General features: G+C 51.3%; 1 protein-coding gene and 2 long non-coding RNA genes across 4 annotated transcripts in view; 1 reads left to right on the top strand and 2 right to left on the bottom strand.

The window, feature by feature from the left end:
* RPS24 (ribosomal protein S24) overlaps nt 1-24557 on the bottom strand; it is a 1165472-nt gene that overhangs the window by 456706 nt on the left and 684209 nt on the right. The window lies entirely within an intron of this gene.
* Nucleotides 13984-20375, bottom strand: LOC125933316 (uncharacterized). Its single transcript, XR_007460924.1, has 3 exons — nt 19154-20375; nt 17438-17560; nt 13984-14494 (listed from the first exon to the last, which is right to left on the bottom strand). It is a non-coding gene; the product is annotated as an uncharacterized LOC125933316 (long non-coding RNA).
* Nucleotides 22368-24423, top strand: LOC125933315 (uncharacterized). Its single transcript, XR_007460923.1, has 2 exons — nt 22368-22566; nt 24282-24423. It is a non-coding gene; the product is annotated as an uncharacterized LOC125933315 (long non-coding RNA).

Raw genomic sequence — 24557 nt, 5'->3', positions numbered from 1 at the left:
CAGGAGAGCGCTGAGGTTCTGGACCCTAAGTGGAGCCCAGACAAGAGGCCATTCTGACCTCTCACCTTGAGTCAGTTGGCTATGCCAAGGTCATGGCCCTGCATGGGACCTTCGGACTTGTGATGGGAGTATCTGGGTCAATAACTTGAGAACTTTGAACCCCAGACCTGCTGAGCCCCTGGCCTGCCGAAGTGGCCCTCTCCCTGACCTTGAAGTCTAGCGCTCCCCACCCCTTGCTTACGGATGATGCAGAGGCCTCCACCTCCCACGGCATCTGCTGGCTCAGGACCTACCTCCGTCCCCCTCTGGGACACTGGACTGACACTGGGGCTAAGTCACTAGCAGGGCTAGTAGCAGGGCCACTGGCAGGGCCCAGGGGCGCATGCATGAGAAATCGGGGGCGCTGAATGGGGGGTGGAAGGCAGTAGCTATCAGTATGGGGGCAACTCCCTTGGTGTAGGATTTCACACCCTGACAAGGACCTTGGAAGCCGATGTTAACGTGCTGCTCATGTGGTTCTTCGAAGCTTGGAAGGAGATATGGCCCACGCTATGTAAGGTAGAAATGTCATAGTTGCAGTGGCACATGGCAGGAGAGGGGATCCGCAAGTCGGAGGAGGAAGCATGCTAGAGTGGCTATTCTGTGTAAGGCTGAAAAGCCTAGCAGCTACAGAAGGGCCTGGATGACAGGTCACTTACCAAAGCAGGGACAGCTATGCTGGTGAGGGGGTACCAGCAGGGGGGGGGGGGGGGCACTGGGGGTGTTGTCTGTAGACTAGGCATGGCTGTAGGTGATGTCATATGTCACAAACCTGGGCTCCCAGCTAGCAGTTGGGATCTTAGGAAAGGGCAGAGGCAGGTGGCGGTGCTTGCCTGTCAGAAGCAAGGTGGGGACAACTATCGCAGCGAGCAGTGAGGTCAGAGCGGTGGCCAGGTGGGCCTGGCCTGCAGATTGATGGATGAGGCCACAGAACACCATGTCCCTGAGGTAGGGTGACCGTCAGGATGCAGGGGGTTTCTAGGACAAGGAACTTTCGGCGCTAACGCCACGGAAGTCCTGCTCAGACTAAGATAAATTGGTCACCTTGCCCTCAGGGCAGCTCAGAAGAGTATTGCTCAATAAATACAAAATTAAAAAAAAAATTAAAGACAGATGATCAGGAGGCTAAAAGCGGCTGTCCCAGTTTAAACAAAAACAAAAATAAAAAGCAAAAAAAAAAAAAAAATACAAACAGAAAACCACACAAAAACCCTGTGATCCCTTGTCCAGTTTCTGAATCTGAGCCATTTTGCAGGCCCAGAATGTACTGACTAAAGAAGAGGGTAGGTCCCCGTAGGGAAGGACCTGCATCGCCACAGCAACTGGGGTCAGTGATGACTGCCCCCGTCCTTTTAGGGCTCATGTACTGAAGAAGGGCAAATGCCCAGAGTTGATTAACATTGGTAAACGGGCCCCTGCAGTCATCATGGCCTCTGTTAGAGTGGGATGTGTATGGGGTCAGCTTATACAGATGCTCCTGACACAGAACTGACTCACATGGGTCCAGAGCATCCCCTGAGCCACACTGGGGAAGTGTCACCCAGTGTCCCACAAGGTGTCCTAGCGGGAAAGGCCAAGTAGAAGCCTTGAAACTCTTCCATCCCTACCCCCGCTTAAGATAGAAAATGAAAAACAATCTTGCCTCCCAGCTGGGAAACGGCAGAGACTGGTGCCACCTTTAGTCCTAAAGAATGCAGGAGTGGTTGGTCCCCACCATTTTACCATTTCATTCACCAGCAGGAGCCTCCAAAGATGAGCTGGGTCTTGGAGGACGAGAGTGGGCCACGATAATTTGAGCAGGTAGTTGACCCCAGTTGGAGGCGCTGTGATTGTACCAGAGCACAGAAGATAGCTCTGAGCACTGCAGGGTGTGTGTGCACAGATCCCTATCAGGAAAGAGGCCCAGGGCAGTTCACACTCTCATGGGGTGCAAATCTGTTCACCCTTAAGGTCTTTTACCATGGTTTGCTGCTTCTGTCCTCCATCACAACATAGTCCCAAAGACCTCGAACTGTCTAGGCAAACTGTATAACATCTCACTGATCTGGTTAATTGGTGAGATCACATCAATCAAACCAGGAGAGCAAGAGTTGGCGAGGGAGTTGGGGGCCTTGGTAAGTCACTTGTACTCCAGCGAGAGGGAGTTAAACCCTACAAAGATGTGGGGAGTCACCTCCTCCGTGACGTTGTTAGAGGTGGGTGTTCTGGGGCCAGGACTCTCTTCCAAAGTAAAGGCAAACGATCGCATCTCAAAGTTTCCAGCACTAAGAAGGAAGCACACACCTCGTGGGTCTCCTTGGATTCTGCAGGCAGTACACTCCACACTAGGAAAAGCTGCTCCAACCCATTTATTGCGGGACACCGAGGACCCCTGCCTCGGTGGGCAGGAGTCCTGTAGCCGATGCAGGTTGCTGTGCAAGCAGCCCTGCTGCGTGAGCTACATGACTGGGCAGACTCTAAGGTATTACAGCTATTTGTAGTAGGAAAGGAAACTATGTGGAGTTATAGTGAGTTCCAAAAGGAAAATTACCGTGTAGACGCTTAGGGTTCTGGAACAAGGCCACGTCATCTGCAGTGGAGACTCAGACATTCAAAAAACAGCTCTTAGCATGCTTCTGGGCACGGGTACAAATGGAGCCAATGACCATGAGACGTTAAGTGACCACGAAGCCAAAATTGTTCATCGTGACCTGGGTTCATATACAAACACCGAGTCATGAGATTATTGTAGCTTAGAAGTGGTACACCTGGGATCAGGCATGATGGGACCGGATGACACCAGGAAGCTGCCCAAGAAGGAGACACAACCCCCCATGTCACCCACCACTGTTGTTCAGGTCCCACCAGTGGCTCTGTGGGTGAGGTCCCTTAAGACTAACTGACAAAGTAGCAAACAATAAAAAACAAGCTCTATTCATGGATGTGTTGGCTTGATACATAGGTACAAGCTGGAAATGAACCACCGCTACCCTATAGTCCCACACAAGGATGCCCCTGAAAGACAGCAGAGAGGATAAAGCCTCCCAGCAGGCAGAGCCCCAGGCAGTGTCCTTGGCCATCAATTCTGTGGAGAAAGAGAAAAGGCGTGGAGTAGAACCTAAGTGGCTTGCATTGGTCCCCCTTTCATTCTGGAAGGGGAAGTGATTCATTTTGGTCGGAATTGGCATAAATTCTAGATGTAGGTTTACTCTTCCCACCTGCTGGACCTCAGCTTGTACCATACATATCTGGTGGCTTATGGATCCCATATAACATTGAATCACATGATTCAAGAGAATCACTTTACAGCCATGGAAGTATGACAGTGGGTGACAGACCTTAGGATCCTTTGGGTTTATCACATACTGCATTCTCAGACACTGCCACCTGAGAGAGTGAAGGAATAACCTTTGAAAGTGCTGCTCAGGCACCAGTTTGGAGATGATGCCTGTGAGCCTGGGATATCCTGCAGGGAACAGCATGTACCCTAAGTCAATGACCACTTAATGATGCTATGTTCCTAGTAGAGAGAATGAATGGGTGTGGGGACCAAGAAGTAAAAACAGGAGTGTCTCTACTTACCATAATTCCCAGGGACCCGCTTGAGGAAATCTGTGCTTCCTGTCTCCACACCACTAGGCTCTTGTGGACCTAGAAATCCTGGTTTCCAGAGGGGAAATGTCTCCACTAGGGGACAGAGGAAGTCACATTAAACTTTAGGCTGTGGTGTCACCCGGTCTGTTGGGGCTGCTTATTTAAGTTGAAAGACTGGTAAATAAGGGACAAAGTCGCTACCCTAGCAGGGTTAAGAAAATTTGATCATTGGGAAGAAGTAGAGATGTTGCTGAACCAAACAAAGGGCAGAAAAGAGTATGCTTGGCCTCAAGACACTGGGGAGTCTCTTGTTCTTTCCTGCCCAATTTTGATGGTAAACTGAGAACCACAATAGCCTATAATGCAACACAGAGAGGCCTGAGAAAGGGATGGCAACCGGAGATTCAGACCCTTCACGGGTGAGAGTCTGGTTCATGAAACCAGATGAGCCACAGAGTGAGCATAGGTGCTAGATGCTCGTGAAGGGAATCTAGAATAGGTAGCCCAGGAAGGAGATTATGAGTACCACCTGCAGCCATGATGTCTACAGTGGGTCTCACTAAACTTCCTCTTGTTCAAGTTTTCCCAGGAAAAGAGACAACCAGAATGCAGGAGACAGGATAATTTGCTCCAAGAAGCTGTGATATAAAACAGGTGGCTGTGTGTATTGCAAGGGGTGGACTGTAGTGGGTGGTGTGATGCTACAGTGCCTGGAGCCTGCTCTAGGACTGAGCACTCACTCCCAGCTGCCAGGAGTGCTGTTTCCCAAGTCCCTTCTCAGGAACTACCCTTGGCCAAAAGGAGCTACCCTGCCTCCCGTGTGGGAGCAGCCCACATCCAATGGTTGGTTGATATGGGGTACAGAGGTTCATTCCCAGTTCAGAAACTCTGAAGGGCCATGCCAGCACCGGAGGCTCTGCTGGGGCTTTCACTGCAACCACAACACGGTTCTCCCTCCGCCCAAAGATGCTTGCTCTACTCCCTCACAGGTGTGTTCCTGACAGCACTCCCTACTAAACTCCCTATACAGAAATCTCCATCTTAGAGTCTGTTTCCTGGCAAATTGCTCTTACACATGATTTTAAGATCTCTGATGTCTGCTTTCTGGTCATGTTGTAGATTATCGGTATGTCTTTTGACCAATGGTTTCTAAAATAGAAACTGAACTCTGACTTTCCCCAGTAGGTTAGGAGATTGTCACCTCCCTTACAGTAGACCCTATACATTTATTAACGTGGCCCACTTTAGCAATAACATTTTTACAGCCAGGCCACACTGTTGACCTTTCTAAACCCACTCTTGGTTAGAACTCCACATCTTTTCTAAGCCTTGTGGCTGTCAAATCTTGTGTCCCTCATTAAGCATGTGCAGTCAGCTTTTGGGAGATCAAGCACAAGACTTAGGTTCTTCTTTTCAGTTCCATCTGGTTGGCTACCACTTATCATTCCTACCTGTTGAAAGATTTTTGGATCAGAACTTCATTTGATTCATTTATCTTTCCTTTCAAATTCATGTCAGACTCAAATTTGATAAGCTGGCCTTCCATGTCCTTATTCAGGCTGTTAATGAAAATGCTCATCAGGATGCCCCAGGCCTTCCCGGGGGTTGGCTGTCTTCTTCCTGGAGTGGGACAGAGTGTTCAGTCATGTCAGAGGACAACACATCTCTTTTCTTCTCTGCTGTGAGCTTTGTGAGAAGCTCATTATCACCACTGCCAATAGGTATTGGCCCTTTCCTCACGGTCCCACCCCTGCCACCAGCCCTGTGAGCTCTCTGCCCTTGTTAGCCTTCAGGAGCAGCTAAATAACTGGCCCAAGGTCACACGGCTCTTAAGGGGCAGAGCCCGGATTCATACCTGGTGCGGGGCAAAGCCATCGACCTACTCTAACCCGACTGTTTCCCCAACACTCCCCTGACAGTCTCCGTGGCTCCACGAGGTTCAGTGACTTGCCCCAAGTCACACAGCTAGTGACAGAATGAAGCCCAAACAAGAAACCGCCAGTGTCTTCATAGGAGAACGTCGGCCTCTCTGTCCCAGTTTACAGAGGAGCGCACGGAAGCCCAGAAGAGGGACGATGACGTTGCAAGTCACGTTGTAAGCTGCAGTCCTCACAACAATTCTGCATGCTCTGCAGACCGCATTGTCGCCTGTCACCCTTGCTCTGCTAGAGCGGGGGTCACTTATTGGCTGTTGTATTTACCGATTTACTGTTGTGTCCCCAACTCCCCTAACTCTGCCTGGCACAGAGTGGGTGCTCAATCTGTTATTTATTCACCAAAACCTGGGGTTATGATCTCTGTGGTTCCAGTCAGGGACCCGGCGCCCCTGAAACAATGTCACCCGTGATGTGCGGAGGGCCAACGGTACCTGGCATTTTACCTGATGCGTCGTGACCGCACAGTTATTACCTGTGAATCAACTGGTGCTTTTCGGGAAGTCCGTCGTCTCCCTGGAGCCGTCAGCTTTCCTCTGTTCTTTGCTGAAATCACGGCCTGAGCATTGCCCAGGCGGGAATGTCCAGGGGACACCCGCAGTGATCTCTGTCTCTTCCGCCACTCACACGGCGTTTGGTCTGGGTCTGGGCACCAGACAGCTGACGGCTGAGGGATCTTGCAGCGTCGTGCCAGAAACAGCTGGCATTTTTGCTGTGCAGGTTGTGCTGTCGTGGGATTCATTTCTGTCTCCTATCTCCCTTGCCTTTTTTTTTTTTCTTCCCGACAGAGAAATAGGAACATCCTGTTCTCATGCAACACTAAGAATCTGTCTCAACAAGCCCCTCGGTGAGTTAGCGGTAAATATTGCGAGAAACCCGCCAAGGTTTTAATTGTGCGTGGCCATCAGGTCTGTAGGGAGCTGGCTCCTTTGGAGACCTCCCTGGAGAGCACTGTAGAGGGGCAGCGGTGGGGGGAGTGGGGTACGCTCCTGGGCCCTTCAAGGGCCTGAATTCTAAGCCACTTCTTGATTTCAGGACAGACTCTGAATATTTAGCATAACAAAGCATTTTTTAAAAAATATTAGTCATTAACCAAAATTCCCTGGGCAAGAAGACATTTGGAATGGTCACATTGCCGTTTCTTTCCTGTGCCTCTGGACTCAGAGGTGTTGGTCAAACTCATTACCACGTGGTCAGTCAAGAGACCATCCATCCTTGGCTTCCCGTGGCAATCACGCTCGTTCTCACCGTGTCCTGACAGTCCCACACTGGGAGCTGTGCTCACCCACCCTGGGGTTTCTACTCAGAGAAGGCCCAGTAACTCGAGCGGTCCAAAAACATCCTCCCTACAGTAGAAACATCTTTTGGCTCTGCCTGGCGTGTTCCTCCATTTTTGTCTTCTGCCACGGGGCCATTTCTTCTTGGGGGCCTGTTAGGATGGCCCTCGTATCTCAGAAGTGGCCTCTCCTGCTAACTCGCAATGATTTTTTAAAAGTGCATGCGTTAGACTTGTCAAGAATTAGGATGGGAGGCCACCTGGAGACCAGCTAGTCTCTCCCGTCCTGTTATAGGGCAGGAAACTTAGGTACAGGCAGGCTCAGGGCCCTGTCCGAGATGACACAGCTAGTAAATAGCAGAGCAGGGATTCAAGGCCGGGCAGGCAGGCAGGCGCCCGGCCCCCACTCTGGACCGCTGCCTTTTGCTGCCTCTCCAGCGCAGGTCCAGAGAAGTCATTTGCCCGGGTCATCCGGCAGCTGGAAAGCCAAATGAGAACACTGTATTAGTTGGCTAAGGCTGCTGTAACAAAATACCGCAGAACATAAACAGAAGTCTATTCTTTCCAGAAGAGGCCAGAAGTCCAAGAGCAAGGTGTGGGCCAGGCTGGCTCCTCCTGAAGCTGTGAGGGAGAATCTGCTCCACGCCGTCCCGATAGCTTGTGGCGGTGGGCCAGCCACCTTTGACACTTCTTGGCTTGCGGACGCATCACCCGAGTCTCTGCCTTCCTCTTCGCGTGGAGTTCTCCACGTGCCCGTGTGTCTTCTGTATCTAAGTCCCCCTCTCTTTTCAAGTGTATTTATTTATTTTCAGAGAGAGAGAGCATGAGCAGGGGAGGGACGGAGAAGGAGAGAGAATCCCAAGTGCAGAGCCTGATGCAGGGTTCGAACTCACAAACTGTGAGATCATGACCTGAGCCGAAATCAAGTCGGAAGCTTAACGGACTGAGCCCCCCAGGCGCCCCATAAAAGTCCCCCTTTTAAAAAGGACACCGGTTATTTTGGATCAGGGGCCTGCCTACTCTTAATTATATCTGCAGTGACTCTTTTTCCAAATAAGGTCACATTCTCAGGTGTTTGGACCTGAGACTCAACATATAAATTTTGGGGGGGACACAATTCAACTCCCAACAAACTCTGATCTTCTAACCCTTGGTCATCCTCTCGTGAACCTGAACAATTTTTAATTTGACAAAATCATAATCAAACTGAATAAAATATGGGTTCTTGGCAGCCTGGGAGGAACTATTCCAACTTGAAATGATTGAATACTGTGGCACCCTGACTCTAAACTGCCTCTACGTAAATTGGTTGTGCCTGGGGCTCACGCTCACTGGGACAGACAACTGCAGCATTTCGAAGGGGACAGATAGCAGAAGAATCCAGAGGTGAGGAGGGTTAGGAGCGGAGGCTCGATGTCTGACGTGTTTATTCAAGGGGTTTATTTGTATTTTCCATCTCCGTGCCAGATGTCAGCTCCATAAGGGCAGAACTGGAACTATTTAGTGCACATCAGTAGCAACTGCACAGGGCTGCTCGGAGGCCCAGTCTCCCGCTCAGGAATGCAGGGTCATAACTGCCCGGCCATCCCGATGCCTGCTTTGTGCATTGCAGACTTGTTTCCTTAACTGAACAGTAAGCCCTTCGACAGAAGAGACCCCCTCGTCCAAGTGCCTATCTCAGAATCCCAGTTGGAAGGCACTTGGCACTGGGGTAGATCTGATCGTGACCTGTAGCTTCAACCTCTTTCTCCGCGACCGAAATCTCAGCAAAGCCGCAACGTAGCCTCCACGCATTGCGATTGCTGTGGTAGCACAGTGCTTCCCCGTGGCCTCTGGCCCGCCATCCTCTGCTCCCCCTGCCGCGCACCCCTACCCATTTCTCCTTGTGTAATTAAAGGGAAAATGTTCTGCATTCATTTACTTTATACTTTATCAAATAAGGGAGAGATGAATTAAGAGGTCCATATTTCTATTTCAAGGTTCATGTGCTTTCACAAACTGCACAAGTAGTGCTCTTAAAACCTGCCTTGTCAGCAGGAAGTGTCTGCTCGAAACTCGCCATCTCCCCCCCACCCCCCTTCCTGTTTATATCCCCAGTGCAACTTCTAAATAGACGTGATGGGTAGGACTTTTGCATAGATAATTGTGAAATAATGCTCAGAGCCGCCAGCATTCTCCGGTCTCTCTGTCCCTTTCTCTCTCTCTCTCTCTCATATTGTTCAAGGATCTTTCTGGAGAGACGGATGCCAGGCCCTTGGCTCAACTCACGTGATGGCCACAGACATTGATTCAGTACCTGCTATGTACCGAGGGCTGTAGTGGGCACCACTGGAGAAATGAAAATGTTCATATCTTAAATTTCTCTAGTACTTTCTAGTTAAGCTAGTTCTATATTCAAAACGGCCTTGCGTCCTTTCAAAACCCTCTGCCTTGGATATTATTATTACTAGCTTTGCCAATCTGTGCGGGGTGGGGGGGGGGTGGAACTAAAGCTGAGAGAAATTAAATAACAAGGGTCCTTCACATTCAGCGGGTCAAGGACCCCCTGGTAGCCTGGTGAAGTCTATGCAATCCAGCTCAGAATACATTTTTAAATGCATCAAACAAAATGCCTGGGTTCATAAGGGCAACTAATGATATTGAAATGCAGTTTTCCAAACATTTTAAAAGTCTGATATAGCAATTTATGTGCCTCTTTATCGAGGCATTAAATAACAAGATTCTAGGGCGCCCAAGTGGCTCAGTCAGTTAAGTGTCATGATCTCACGGTCCGTGGGTTCGAGCCCCGCGTCGGGCTCTGTGCTGACAGCTCGGAGCCTGGAGCCCGCTTCAGATTCTGTGTCTCCCTCTCTCTCTGCTCCTCCCCTGCTCATGCTCTGTCTCTGTCTCTCTCTCAAGAAATAAATAAACATTAACAATTTTTTAAATTTAAATTTAGACAACAAGATTTTAATAACTATTGCAGCTTTAAGGTAATGACTTGCATATATCAGGAATCAGCAAACTATCATCTGGATCATCACTTGTTTTTGTAAATAAAGTTTTATTTGAACTCAGCCCCACCCTTTCAAGGTTCTCTTGTCTAAGACTGCTTTAGAGCGACAAGAGCAGAGCGGTAGTTGTAACAGAGAAAGAACGGCCTATCATGCCTAAAATATTTACTCTCTGGACCTTTACAGAAAAAGTTTGCTGACCCCTGTTGTCTTCAATATTTTGAAACATCTGCAACAACTTTAATGGAACAGGCAGAGACCTGTGGTTTCTACCAGTGACAAAAATCTCAGATATTTGCAAATACTACTGTGGCTTGTTGCCTCCATTTGTAACCGAAGCGTGTCATTTTTTCCATCCAAGTTCATGGGCCCCCAGAAGTGCATTCATGATGCTGATAGGGGTAGAATTCCAACCCAAGTTGGTCTGTTTCAGAAACCAGCATTTGTCCTACAACCCTTGATGTCTGGTACTTGAGAAATCTCACAGCCTAGTGGAACACACACACACACACACACTCACACACTCACACACACCCTTCTAGGCAGACAGTCCCTGCCTAGTGCTATCATGAGGAGATAAGTGCCATGGAACTCTTGGGGAGGCAGGGATGTCCAATCCCTTAACCTTCTGAAGTCCTTGATCAATGCAAAGCCACCACATATGGCTGGCACCTGGCCCAAAGGGTGAAGTGAACTCTAGCTCAGCTACCAAGCCTGCTTGTGTTGGAGGCTGGGATGCCTTTGTAAAAGCTTCACAATTGGGACACATGCGTGGCTCAGTCAGTTAAGCATCTGACTCTTGATTTTGGCTCAGGTTATGATCTCATGGCTTGTGCGTTAAGCCTCTGTGCTGACAACATGGAGACTGCTTGAGATTTTTCCCTCTCTCTCTCTCTCTGCCACTTCTTCTCTCGCTCTGTCTCTGAAAATAAATAAACTTAAAAAAATGAAAAGTTTCACAAAAATAAATAAATAAATAAAATTCTCGCAAAATGCTCTGTGGGCTAGGGAAAGTCTGGGTATGTCTTCTCTTCAGCAACGTGGATGAGCTTATATTTGGACTTAGACTTGATGGGTACTTACTGATGTATGGTCTGTCCCTCAAACATTTACAGGGGCATTGATGGATTGACTCCCGGATAGGTAATAAGAAAGAGGAAGACCATTATTACACTGAGGGATTATAAAGACTGCACTCTGCAAACTTTCCATTCACTCATTTGTTCATTCACATCTTCCCTCCTAAAAATGTTCATTAATTACCTGCTATATGCCAGCCTCTTATTTAGGTCTCTTATTTCAGGGAGATACACACACACACACACACACACACACACACATATATATATATATACACACACACAAGCCATAGGAAGCTTAGTTCAGCTTTGTGATTTCCTAGCAAGGTTACCTTGGGGAACTTCTATTCTCTGATTTCTATTAGTCTATCTATAAAATGGGAATCGTAAATATACCTGCCACCCACCTGACAGATTTGAGGTGCATCCAAGGAGACAATAGATGGAAAGATTGTTGGGGAGAAAATGTTTAAAAGATCAAAAGGAAGGAGAGATCCCTGCAGTTCCTGTGGGTTGGGCTTGTTCATAGATGAAGTGGCCTTGAGTAAGCCTTGAAAGATGGACAGGATCTGAAGGGCCAGAGGTTAGCTGAACCCGACAGGAGACACCAAAATGGCACCGTAAGTGCGGGCTGGGAGGCTGGGCAGGAGCTGCGTAATCTGGCGGCTTCCCTGAGGAATGTGACACTCAGCACACTCCCTGCTGAGATTTTAGAGCCAGCCAGGAGGCACTGTTATAGAATGTGTTTTTTATCATCATCCTCATCACCATTATTATCATTATTAATAATATGATATTTGGAGCATTTATGCACATTAATTTTAAACAAGCATGTGCTGTGGCAAGATTTGATGCTGCTACCAATAAGCAGTCATAACGTGGGTCTTTAATTTACATAAAATCATTTATGCTAATTTAATTAGTCCTTTGTTTACAGCTGAGGCTCACTCACCACTGGGCTGCGAGATGCGCTCGACTGCAGCACACTGAGGAGCCGGAAGCCAGGCACACGCATCCATTTTGCAGGGATGCTCTTCCCGCGCAGAGGGACGAGTCGCCTGCTTTTTGGGGGGAGGGCACATTCAGATGCGGCAGTTCTTATTTACAACTTATCCCCAGTAGGGGATTGTGCTGGGCGCTGTCTTATTTTGAAGTGATTTGTCCTGACAGTCGCCCTGTGCAGAAGATCAGAGAAGTCTCACGTCTGACCCAATATCACACAGCTACCAAGTGGCAAGACAGATATTCAACCCAGCTGTGTCCGTCTCTAGTTCTCAGCCTCTTTCTAGATCTTTACTAGTGTAGACATTAAATAGGAAGAACTAGCATGGCTTGGCCCATGGTACGTACTCACGTACTCTGTAAACGCCGGTTGAATGAATGAATGAATAGCGTCGTTCCCGTTTCAAGGGTTTTCAGGTGCATTTTCACCCTGACACCTTGTAGCAGCCCTGAGAGATGGGTCTGGCCAGCTCCATTTTGCAGAAGAAGCTGAATAGGCGGGGTGATGGAGAGGGCACTCCTCTTTGAACTCAGAGTTCTACATCCTCCTGCTGATTGTGTCACTGATTTATGCCCTGACCTTGGCCCGACCTTGACCCTGGTCAAAGTGCTTCCCTCACCCCAGTTCCTCCATTGCCCCATTTGCAAGACAGCAAGAAGGATCCCTTGTCCTTCTAATCTGACGGGCAGGAATAAAAAAATGAGTCTGTGGAGGGGACCGTGCAGGGTGCCTGGAAATTATAAGGTGGTATTTGTCAGACTTGCCTTGGGAAACCTTGAAAAATTGAATGGAAACCACTGGGCTCATTCATCTCCTTTTAACAGCCCCGTGTCATCCAGCCTGGTCTTTTCCATTCCTGCTCTGTCCAGTCCTGACAACATAATTTAGTTCCAGGGAACTTGAATAGAACAGAGTGGACTGATATTTCCACGCACTCGGGCCTTGATTAATACCGTCAGGGCAGCTGCCTGTGAGGATGAGGAACCAGAGAGGATGATGCTTCACAGCACCCCCGCCTCCCGTGCTCACTGCCTCTCCCCTGCCTCGTCCTGCAGGTCGCCCTCTCCCCTCCCTCCTTCTGCCCAGACTGCATGCCGAGGCCCTTCCCTGGCGTATTTGTCCTTCCTGCTGTTCAGCCATCCGTTCTGCAAACATACTGTTTGCCACGGTCAGGCAGTGGGGACGGAGAGTGAAGTAAGGAGCAGCCCCGTCCTTCAAGAATTCAATCATGGGAAAATGAAAACCAATGGCCACTCAGGCAAAAAACGGCTTAAGGGATGAAGCGGGTGTTAGACCAGGGACGGAGTGGCTACGGGGGCAGATGGAGGAGGTGCAGAGGGCTTCACAAAGGAGACAGTGTCAAAGGAGGCATTTGGGGATTCGTGAGGTCTCCCATGGCGGAGGTGTATGGACAGAGGGAGGGAGGGCAGGGAGATTTCTGACAGTGGCTGCCGCGTAAGCAAACGCACAAGGGCCTGAGATGCCTGACTGTGTGGGGATGGGAAGCAGTCTGGGTGGCCCTGCTGTGAATGGGGTGCTGAGGTGGGGGCAGGGCCCGGAGCAGGGACTGCAACGGGCAGATGTTGACATCTTTGCCTCAGTTCTGGTTCCACTGGCATGCCTTTCTTTGGGAATGCACCCAAGTCCGCATGGGGAGATGATGAAAAGGGCACTGAAGGAGAAGGGAGTAGGGGGTTGGAGAGCAGATATGGGGAAATTCCATCCGCCTCCCGTCTCAGTAAGAGTGGGAGTAAACCCCAACCACGGGCGGGGAGGAGGAACAGGGAGCAGGGAGAAGGTGCAGGGCAGGTATTTCTTTTCATCTGTGTGAATGGGGGCAAGAAGCGGGTCCACTCTGGCAGTCCCGGCTCCTCTGTTTTGTGGACTTTCTTCAAAGTAGGCGGCTACCCAGAGCTACCTTGACACTGATAACCACACCCAGGCCTCCTTCCCGATATTCTGCACAGGGGCGTCCTTAACCCATCGCAGAGGAGGCAGGATTACCTCGTCGTGAATGTGTCCCTGTCCCTACCCAGCAACACCTGCACTGATGGCCTCTTTCCATGGATATCAAGATTTATGGTTCCTCAAAATCAAATATTGACCTTGGCTTTGTGTCCATCAATATATGACCTTTCAAGTCAATGAACCTGGATATGCGAGTCAATGGCTACTTATTATATCCCCTGCCCTGAAATGGAAATCTCGGACCCCCTAGAGCACGGATTGGGCCATAGTCGCGATCTTGTTTATTGCTCCCTGCACTTGGCGTCTGTGATTGAAGAGTCCTTGAACAAGCTGCAGAGTTCCCAGGAAGCCCGCGTGCTCTCTCTCTCATCGCATCAGAAGCCACTCAGGACAGGCTTGCAATCCCATGCACTTCCCTCCTTCCCTCACGGGGAAATATTTTAGTCTGGTAACTTTTCATCCCAGGAGGCTGGAGATCGTCCCAGGCCACTGGGAAGAATGGTGTCTCTCTCCCCATCTCTCTAATGCCAAGAGGACACGGATGCCTTCACTGGGCCAGTTGAAGGACTGTGTGCTGAAGATAAGTTGCCCGTCTCTCAAGTCCTGTTGCACCGACAACCTCTGAGAGTCTAGGAGGAGGAAGAGTGAGGATTAAGTCCCAGCCCCTTGAGTGTGAAGTATCAGTCTTTCCTTCCTAGCTGGGTGGCTTTGGGTAGGTTCTTTCTGTTCATTCTTTCTGGGCCCCAGTTTCCCCCGATGTAACAAGTAACAAGGGTTGCTGTACAGAGTCAGTGACATAATCTGGGTAAGGTGTTTGATCCATGCCTGGCAGAGAATCAGCACTCGTAGATATCGCTAGCACTCAGCTACTGTGTCTTGCTTTTCCAACCACATGGAAGACAGTTCTTCCCGTTCCACTCCACCTTGAGGCCGAGTGGACCAAGTTCCGGGTTCAGGCTAACGGAATCTGAGCAGAAGTGACATGTGTCACTTCTGAACTAGGTCGTGAAAGCCAGTGCTCCATTCTCCAATCTTCCCTGCGGCCATGGTGACTGAGTGGGTCACATGCTGCAGACGGGGCAGCTTTGCACGGCGGAGGACCTGTCAACCGGGTGGGTGAGGCCCTACGTGGTGGTCACCCACCCCGCAGACCTGCCGGGATCTGCGATGGGTCCTGGGTGAGGAAGAAACAAATCTTTGTTGTGTTAAGCTCCTGAGATTTGGGACCTACTTGTGGTTGTGCTGCAACACAGCTCAGACCCTCCTGGCCGGTGGGGTTCTCAATAAATATTAATGATCATGAGGGGGAGGACTGGTACGATGCTAGACAAGTAGAAGACCCCAGCACCCTGCCTTCCTCAGCAGCAGACCCTTGACCATGACAGTCAGACCTTTAAACAAGACAGTCTTGTTCAAACCCATCTTGGCTGAAGATTCTTCCCTGATCCTCTGCCTTGGTCAGAAGACTCGACTCCTGCCTTCCCTGGGCCTTTGTCCCTGTAGCCCCACTCTCCTCCCGAGACTCTACCCGGAGCTTTTTACACGAGTAAATGGCCATTTTATTGATGCCTAAGTCAATTTACTTGATGCAGGTGGAGGGGGGGTGGGTAAGAAAACATGGCCCTGAGTGCCAAGAATCCTGGGTTCAAATGTCGGCTTGGCGTCTGCCTTTTCCTGAGCTCCTGCCCAAGCTGGGAAGGACCTACCCTGCCACCCATGACACCTAGTTACTCAGGGCAGTGACCCTGGACGCCTCCTCCCCTGGCCTAGGTGCTCCTCAAGGGCAGGGAGCTGCCTGGATCCTCCATGCAGAGCACGATGTGTGCTTCACAAATATAGACGGACTTAAGGAGGATGCTAGAAAGGAAAGCTTGTCGCGGCTCTCATGGCCACAGAGACTGCCTTCCAACAGCTGTTTCTGGGGGGCCCAGTGTTTATCTGGGGGTGGCTGGCAGGAGTGGATGGCCCTGTACCCACCCAAGGCGACCCCAGGGCATGTCTGGGGGAGCCCAGAGCTGCGAGGCACATACTGGGAGCACCACTTTCCTGCTCTCAGCTCTTCATCCTGCAGATCAGGGCTGCGGAGGCCTGAAGTCATCCTGGTTGCTGTGGGGACAGGACCTCAGCTCTGTCGCCCTCGAACCCTCTTGGGTTATTGCTCGTCAAAGCATTCAAGTGAACTCTGTCTTAGGTCACTTTCCAGTGTGCTGGGTCCCTCTCTCCATGGAAAAGGCGATTCCCCTGAATGGGCTCTAAAGACAGTGTCGCAGGAGGGGCGTGGAGGCCTTAGCCTAGGGGCCTGATAGGTCACATTGCCCGGGCTTGGGTCCTGGGTCCAGCATTTATTAGCTTTGCGGCCTTACTTAGGTGACAAGTTAACCTTTTCGAGCCTCGGTGTCTTCCTCATCTGTTCAAAGGGGATACAAATAGAAACCACACGCGGGCCCACTGTGGGCATGCACATCTGTGGGCATCCGATGAGATGGCACGGGGGAAGTACTTAGGGCGGCAGCTGGCACACAGTCGGGCCTACGGGATGCCTCCTGCCTGCCTGCCCGCCCCCTGTGAGCCCACTGAGTTCGAACGGATTCTGTATAGGGCAGCTACCAAATCAACCGTCTTCAGTTACCCTCCAGAAAGAGCTATAATAGGCAGGAAAAAGCATCCCTGAAACACAGAAAGCAGAACAGAAACTACCTCTTTGCCTGGCCAGCCCACCTCTAGGTCCCAGCGGAATGACCACCTCCTCAGAGGAGCCCGCCCTGCCTGCCTCGGACGGCTGCATGGGGATGTTCCCTGCTCTCCACACCACGCTGCTCATTCATAATAATGATTATGAATTGTCATTCATCTGTTCAATATCTGTCCTCCCCTATGGAGACGACGGACCACGTCTGCTTTGGTCTCACCAGTGCTGAGCACAGTGCTTGGCACATAGTAGGGTTTCAGTAGATATTTGTTGACTGACTGATGGATTGATTCCAGGCCTCGTTGCCTAGATTGTTGCCATATGGTGGGTTTGGAACTGGGGAAGCCATACGCGTGGGGCCAGCCTTATATACGCATGGCTTGCAGGCTGCCTTGCCCCTAGAAGACCTCTTGAAACCATCCCGGAACAAAAATCCTCATGAGCTCTAAGTGGGACCCAGAGAGGGTGAGGAATTTGCCTACAGTCACCCAGCTGGCTAGCTGCAAACCACAGCTTGAACCCCATTCTGAGTGACTCTAAAAACCCTTCCCTTCCCTTTTTTATCACCGCACTTCGGTAGATTTCCCAACTTCAGGGAGTGTCAGAATTCCTTGGGATGTTTGCAAAAATACAGATTCCTGGGCTTCGTCCTCGATGCTTCTAATGTCGTCGGTCTGGGGGCAGGGTTGGCCCCAAGGCAGGCAGGGGCCCCAGGCCAAGACTGCCTGTTTGTCTGTTTGTTTGTTTGTTTCGTGGGTGAGGCAAAACACTTAGAGTCCCTCCAAAATCACGTGAGCACCATTCTGCTGGCTCAATCTCACATGATCTTATGAAAGAAATACTTGCTGGTCCCTGGGAGCAACTCACTGGCTAGGCTGCCTACCTGCTACAGAGGTCCAACCACGGGGCCCTGGGATGATCCCATGGATTTCAGTCCTTGGAGGTCTTTAGGACATCTGGTCAACCCTTGGAGGCTGTGGGTCAAGGTAGAAGTGGTACATAGTCTCTGCAAAAGAGGAAGAGATGGGAATCGGGATTCACACAGGACCAGGTCCAATACTGGGATTCCTCACCTTGATGGCGCTGGGAGCCCAGCCAGGCCTGGGCACAAGGAAGGTCCTCTAAAGCAGAGAGCTCCCAGAGGTGGGGGCCACATGGCAGGCAAGTCTGTCTGGAGGAGACCTAAGAACCTGAATTTACATCAGCACCCCAGGGAATTCTGATGCAGGGGTACCTGAGGTAATACTTTGAGAAACCCTGCTCTAGGAGCCTAGGGTCCTCTCAAGATAGGAAGAGCTTCTGGAAGCCAAAACCGGCCAGGGATAGAGGGGGCTGCCCGTGTCGCCAGTGAGCTCCAGTGTAGGCTACGGGCCTGTGGGCTCTCTGACCAACCTGGTGGCTGTCACCCCCAGGTCTCCCTAACAGGAGGGGGTGGCGGGCGTTAGATGGTGACTCTGCCTCCCGAGGGGCCTTCTGATCAGACGGGTCCTGGGTAGCCTCCTAATTTGTCTCCTCCTTGCAGAGCCAGTATCAGCTTTCTGATGCAGAGGGACCCCGGTAATGAGTTTCTATTAAAAGAGCTGAATCTCAGCTCTCGGAACTCAATGTTCAGAATAAACAATGGGGCAGAATCCTATTAAAAAAGGCTTCCAACATGGACAAATTAAGCCCTTGGGAATGCCTTACAAAGAATACATTTTTCCAGTGTCGAACCAAGATCAATAGAGAAAAACAAATAATTTCAAGTGGGAGTCATCATAATGATACCCAGGTACAGGCAGGGGTTGGGTGCGTTATTTTGGCCTGAGGACACCCCGGCGAAGATAATGAGGGAGAAGAGGAGGGGAGCTCATAATGGGCGTGAGGGGTGTCTGGGTCTCCTGGGCGGCTGAGCGAGGAGGATGTCGCGTCTCATTTGTCTCTGTCGAGACTCCCTCTTTCTCTAGGGGATGGTTAAGCCCACAGTGCTGCCCACCGAGGGCTTTTCAAGCCTGGAGGGGGGCGGGGTGGGAGACCTTGGCTTTGTTCACCGGGGGGGAGATCTTATCTGTGCACATGCCTGGCAGGGAAGCTGTGTCTGTCTCACCCCGAGCAGAGTGGAGATCCTCAGACATCTACGCAGATGCCTGAATTGTCACCACCCAGAACTTACCCCTGTTTTGCTCTCTCCACTTGTGACTGCTCTGTGAATATCCCTCTTGCAATATCCAATTTTGTTCCCCAAGCCGTGCAAACGCTTACCTATCTTGCCAGGCTGATCTTGAGTCCCTCCTCTGCATGAGACCTTTCCTGAATGCTTCCCTCCTTGCCTAGATTCCTAGAAATCTAAATAATATCCTTGAACGTTCAACATATGCAAGGTAGACTCTTGGCCTGGCACATCTCTACCCCTCCCTCCCCCTTGGAGTCTGTCCTAGTGCTGTGACTATCCTGTTGATCTGTCAGGTCAGTGCTTCCTCCTCCTTTTAGGGACCCCTGGTTCAGTCCAGCTCACCCCACACTCACTGGGCAGTGCTCTGTGGTAGTTTCCACGCTGGGCTCTGGGAGACTCAGCACTGAGCAAGACACAGGTTGGGGGCCCTTGAAGGTAGGGACTTACCCAACCTTCTGGTGTGGCTCATCTGCCTCCAGGAATGAATGAGGAAATAGGATCCCGAGGAAGAGGGCAGTGTGTACAGGGACAAACAGACGGTGGGAGATGGACAGACTGGGAATCCAGTTCTGCTGTCTGGAAAGGTCTTATTTCTTCGCTGTGTGAAGCACCTTCCACCTGCTCTCGCTCTCCATATGAAGGCACTTAAGCTACACAGTAGGACCCCTAAGGTGGGTACTGTATTCCCCCCCCGCTTTTACAGGTGAGGGAATTGAGGAACAGTGAAAGTTAAATAATCAGTTCAAGGGTTTCAGGTGGCCAGTCTTCTGCTCCTAGCCAAATCTCTTTCCTCTGCATTGCCCAGGGAGGATTGTGGAGGGTAGGATGTGGTACAGGCAGACCTGGGCAGAGGACAGGGTCCCGTGGAAGCCCAGGGGGCCTGGGCTGCAGTGGAAAGCAGGAAGAAGGAGAGCCCTGAACGGCTCACGTTCCTGGCTGGCTCAGCACACGCGCCTGCTGTCTGGTACATAGAGCCGGTCGGGGCTGCTCGTCTGTAGTTCTCCTGCATTCAGTGGAGATTGCCATTGCACATTGGCCCGCCGATAAAGGCCCTGAGAAGTTCTGCAGCAACCTTACTTTTTCCAGTGTCCACCAGACCTATTTGACAACGGATGCCCTCTGTTGCCGCCTCAGAATGCCTTCTACCATCCAGCACCCCTCCTCTGGGCCAGCTCACTTTCAGGCAACATGGCAGTGAGGCCGGGCACCAGCCAGCTGGAGTGAGGAGTGGGTGACAGAGATGTACAATGTACAGCGGCAGAATCAAGGAGGTGGATTTTTCTGGACGCCAAGGGAGGGCACGATTTTGGGGGTGAGGAGGAGGTGAGCAGTGTAAATGCCTCAGATGCCAAGGAGGGTGAGGTCTGAGACAGCCCCTTGCCGCTGAGGGTGAGGAAGGAAAAGTCTAGGATATAAATCACATGCAGGCACCCCCTGGTTGGAGGTGGTTGCTCGCAGGAGTACAAATGAGGAGGGTGGCTTTGGTGGGGGGGCGTGGCTTATCTATTAAACTTCAGAATGCACGTACCTTATGATGCAACAATCCCACTATTATCTACCCAAGAGAAACTCTCACACATGGGCTCGTGGACGCCTGTTCAAGGACCTTTGTTAAAGCCTTGTTACACAGAGCCAGAAACGGAAACAGCCTTAATGCCCATCAACAGGAGAATGGCGAAGGCCTTATGGCTTTGTCTGTATCTCAGCCGTTAGCAAGACACCTATGTAATGATACAGGAAGGTCATCAGGAGAGTATTGGATGAACAAAGCAAGGTGCAGAAGGTACACACAACGTGATACTCCCTAACTAAAAACTACACACGTCTGTACACGTGCACACGCACACACAACCACATAGGCACACACGATGCGCACGTGTGCACACGTAGACCCACAGGCGCACGCACACGCACGCACATCCGCACAGGCACTCACTGGCAGAACGCCGTCGCATTGGCTGTTAAGCCAGCAATCTCTACATTTGGCATCTCTCTGAATTCTGGTCCCGCCACTTACTAGACTGGTAACCTTGGGCAAATAAACTAACCTTTCTATACCTCAGTTTGCTCACCTGTAAAATATGGCGAATTCTATTTTGGCCTCAAGAAATGATTGCGTGGAATAAACGATTCACTGAGTCAGCACGAGCAAAATACTTGCCTGAGTGCCTAGGTGGGAAGGGGTAAGTGAGTTGTTGCTGTGACCGTATTTCCCCTACTCTAATGCACACATATTTTTCACATCTTACACCAGCAATCAAGATGCAGTTTACAACTGATAGATCTTAACATGTTTCATTGGCAATTTTTTTTTTCCTTCTTGGTAGCCCGTCAAATAATGGCACATCTTACAATTGGAGAGATCATAGGCACTGCGAAATAGAAGTTTATCTCCCGGAGGTATTTAGGAGGGCCACATACTCTTGTACAGAAGCATGGCCAGTAACTCTGGGACAGGCATACCCAGCACATACCAGTGGTTCCCTCTGGGGAGCATGCTGGAGAGGGGGATGTCAGAAGGCCTGTGGCCTTATCGGGACTGCCTTGGTGTTTTACAAGCAGCACGGACTCGTGTTTACATGTGGTTTCACTTAGCCTTGCTTGGCTGCGGCCGGGAGACACTAACACTGGTTAACTTAAGCAAAAAGGAATTTATTGGCAGGATGTCGGGAGCTCACAGAAGTGACAGGAGCCCAGAGAAGCAGACTCGGGGAGGGGGGGGTGGCCCAGGCCTCTCCCAAGGGCCCGAATTAGGAACCACAGCCACCACCTGGTAGAGGGGAACATCTGGGTACCATGCCACCACGGCTGAGATGTGTGACCTCCAACCTTCTTCTCTGTCCCTGGGCCCAGTGGATTTTGTCATTCTTTTCTGTTGCCCATCATGTGACGACCCCCTCCTTCCTAGACTTGGCAAATTCCCTACCTTCAAAGTCTTGGGGGGAAGCGACAGAGTCAGCCTCCCACTGTGGATCTGTGCGGTCCCAGCATCCTTTGCAGCTAGGGCCCGGGTGCGTGCCCGGGTTGGTCAGCTGCCAAGCCCCTCTCCCATAGATTGAGCTAGGAACGAGCCAGGCCATGAAACAGGGGCCAAGCGCATCTCTGCTGGCAGCGGGAGATTGGGGGCAGCAAATGTAGCAGCAAAGTCCCCTTGCAGGGCACTGCTGATAAGAATGGCACCACCTGTGCCCCCTGCGTGGCCCCCTGCACTCAGTGATGCAGCCTCGGTGTCCTCATCGGACTAGCTTCGTGAGGACGCTTCGGCTGTGGTCAGCTGTGGCCTGGCCTCTCTGCCTATTCCTGTGCCTGTTCCTGGCACTCCCGGCCAATCTGTGGACTACCTCACCCCTTTTCGAGTAAACCCACGCCCCCCACCTCGCCCTACTGCTTTGATCTGACCAAGCTGAATTCTGTTGTCAGCAACCAATAAGCCTGGCTGACGCTCTGCGTCGCTCACTCCAGATGCAAAGTCCCAGAAGAGCGCTCGGGACACGTGCTTACTCCCTGGAGTGGGCCGGGAGACACGAGGAGCTGGCTTTTGTAATGGGAGGCAGCAGCCTCGAATTCCCCTCCACCGAGACCACACACAGTGGGGAAGAGGCACATTCCAGAAGGAAATCAAGGTGCTGCTAATGAGGGAATGTGGAGGGGGGCAGCAAAATATGACAGTTGCACACTACTGGCTGTTTAATCAAGATAGTGCATGCCCTGCTTGGAGGAAACCAAGTCATTCATCCATCCATCCATCCATCCATTCATTCAACAAACAGACCGCAAGCCAACTATGTGCAGATACAGTCAGGTATTGGGGACATGACGTTGACAGCCCTTCAGGAACCTAGGTCTGGTGTTGGTACCAGGTAAGTAAATAGGGACAGGCAGTGGGCCCAGTGTCACAACACCAGATGGCCCAGGCACTCGGCCTACGGAAGGGGCGGTCAGAGAAGTCTCCACAGAGGAGATGGTAAATGGCCTGGGCCTTGAGGGAGAGGCAGGAGGGGCAGCAATAGCTAGGCTGACAAGGTCAGGGGTGCAGAGGAAAGGGGCGGGGACAGAGCATGTGCACAGGCTCAGGATTATGAAGGGGCCCCCCCCCCCCCCGCTCTGAGAAAGGGGAAAGCTCCAGGGAGCTGAGGGTGAAACACGGGGAGGTGGAGGGTCCGCAGGAGGGCAGAAGTGGTAGATGAGTCTGAAGGTCAGGTTAGAGCCAGCAGGCAAGAGTCTTGAATGTCAAATGGAGATAAGCCAGCAAAAGTGTTTTCAATGGGAGAGACAGGTCATTAGATCCATCTTTGAGAAAGATGATTTGGGTGGGCAAATGAAGGGCACTTTGGGGGAGGCAGGAGAGGAGGGAACAGTGCAAGAAGAAAGGACAGGCACCGGTCCAACCTCGGCTTTGGTGGTGGAGAGGCAAGACCCTAGAGCAGTAGGAACCCCAGCTACCACTCTGGGCTCTGCTTTTGGCTCTCTGGGTACCTAGACATGCCAGTCGTGTGGCCCTGACATCTTTGGGGAACCGACTCATCCCGGTTTGCCCTCAATGTTCTCCATCATAATATGCCATGTTGAAACCCCTCGTTCCCAGATAAACTGCGTGGCTGTTACCTGACATCCAAGGATCTATGAGTCTAACGTCCGGGCTCTGCTTGAAGAGATAGGACATTAGCGTGGAATGGTCTTAGAGGTGGGGTGGCAGGTCACGGCCCGAGGTCTCAGGTGGGGTAGGAATGAGATGGCCTGAGGCCTCGGTGTCTGCAGAGGGGCCACCTCCTGTTGGAGCTGGGCCTGGAGCAGGGCCTTGGCAGCTGGAGAGGGCTTGGGGAGGGAAGCTGAGCTCCAGGAGGGGAGGGGAGACCAGCAAATGTGGGGGGATCCTGTAATCCTGTAAATCGCGGGGGCCGCCGATCCAGGAGTAGGGTTTGCTTTTGCAACGGTGTCATGTAATATCCAAAGGACATCTGCCTAGGTGGACATTAATTTATTTTTCTCAATCAACACTTTTTCCAGAAAGAGAAAGTGTCTCTTCCAGAAGAAGGTGTCTGACCTTCTTCCTCCTGTTCCACCATCTTTGGTGTGTGGGGTCAAGTCCGTGCTCCTCGAGGTCAAGGAAGTGGCAAGGGGGAGGGGGCGGTGTCTAAAGAAGGGAAACAAGCTTTCCAGACGTCCCTTTTCAGATACCTGCTGCTCTCATTGACCATATCTGTCTCAGGGTATCCCCCAGTTGAAAGAGGCCCGGGAAATGCTGTGCTTTAGCTGATTTGAACGTATCCGGGGAATAAATAAAAGGGGGAGGCTCCCTGGCTCCCTGCCTCACGACCCCAGTCCCGATGCCAGGGCCCCTCGGGGTCATTGCTCCCACTGCAGCACGGTCGGTACCCCCGAGTACAGCTGCCGGGACCCTTCCTCATTTTTCCTCCTGACAAGGCCAGATGGCAGGCGGCACGGCCCCATCTCCTGGCAAGTTCTAGGGGACCTTGACCCCTCCCTCCTGGAAATCTGCATCGCCCTGCTGATGGGCTTCCTGTGGCCTGGAGCCCAGCCTCACTCCAAATGTGATTTTCCCTTCCTCCTCCAGAGCACAGGCCAGAGCGAGCGGGCCCATCTGCTTCTATTTCACTCCACGTTACTCATCAGGATGTGTTTGCCAGCAGTTATTTGATGTTCAGGAAGAATTCCGAGGCTTTTGAAAAGAAGTGAATAAAATCTTTAATCCCCCAGAGTCGTGAAATTGCGTTTTGCGGAGGAGACGGTGGGGCCCACGGAGGTCCAGCGACGCTGCCTGATGCAGGTGGCTGGGACCCCGGCTCGCCGTCATGCCACTCACTCCCTCCGCATCCCAGGCCTCAACTGG

This window comes from Panthera uncia, chromosome D2 (genome assembly GCF_023721935.1).
Source record: "Panthera uncia isolate 11264 chromosome D2, Puncia_PCG_1.0, whole genome shotgun sequence".
Taxonomy (NCBI): domain Eukaryota; kingdom Metazoa; phylum Chordata; class Mammalia; order Carnivora; family Felidae; genus Panthera; species Panthera uncia.
This window is presented reverse-complemented; position numbering and strand designations above follow the sequence as displayed.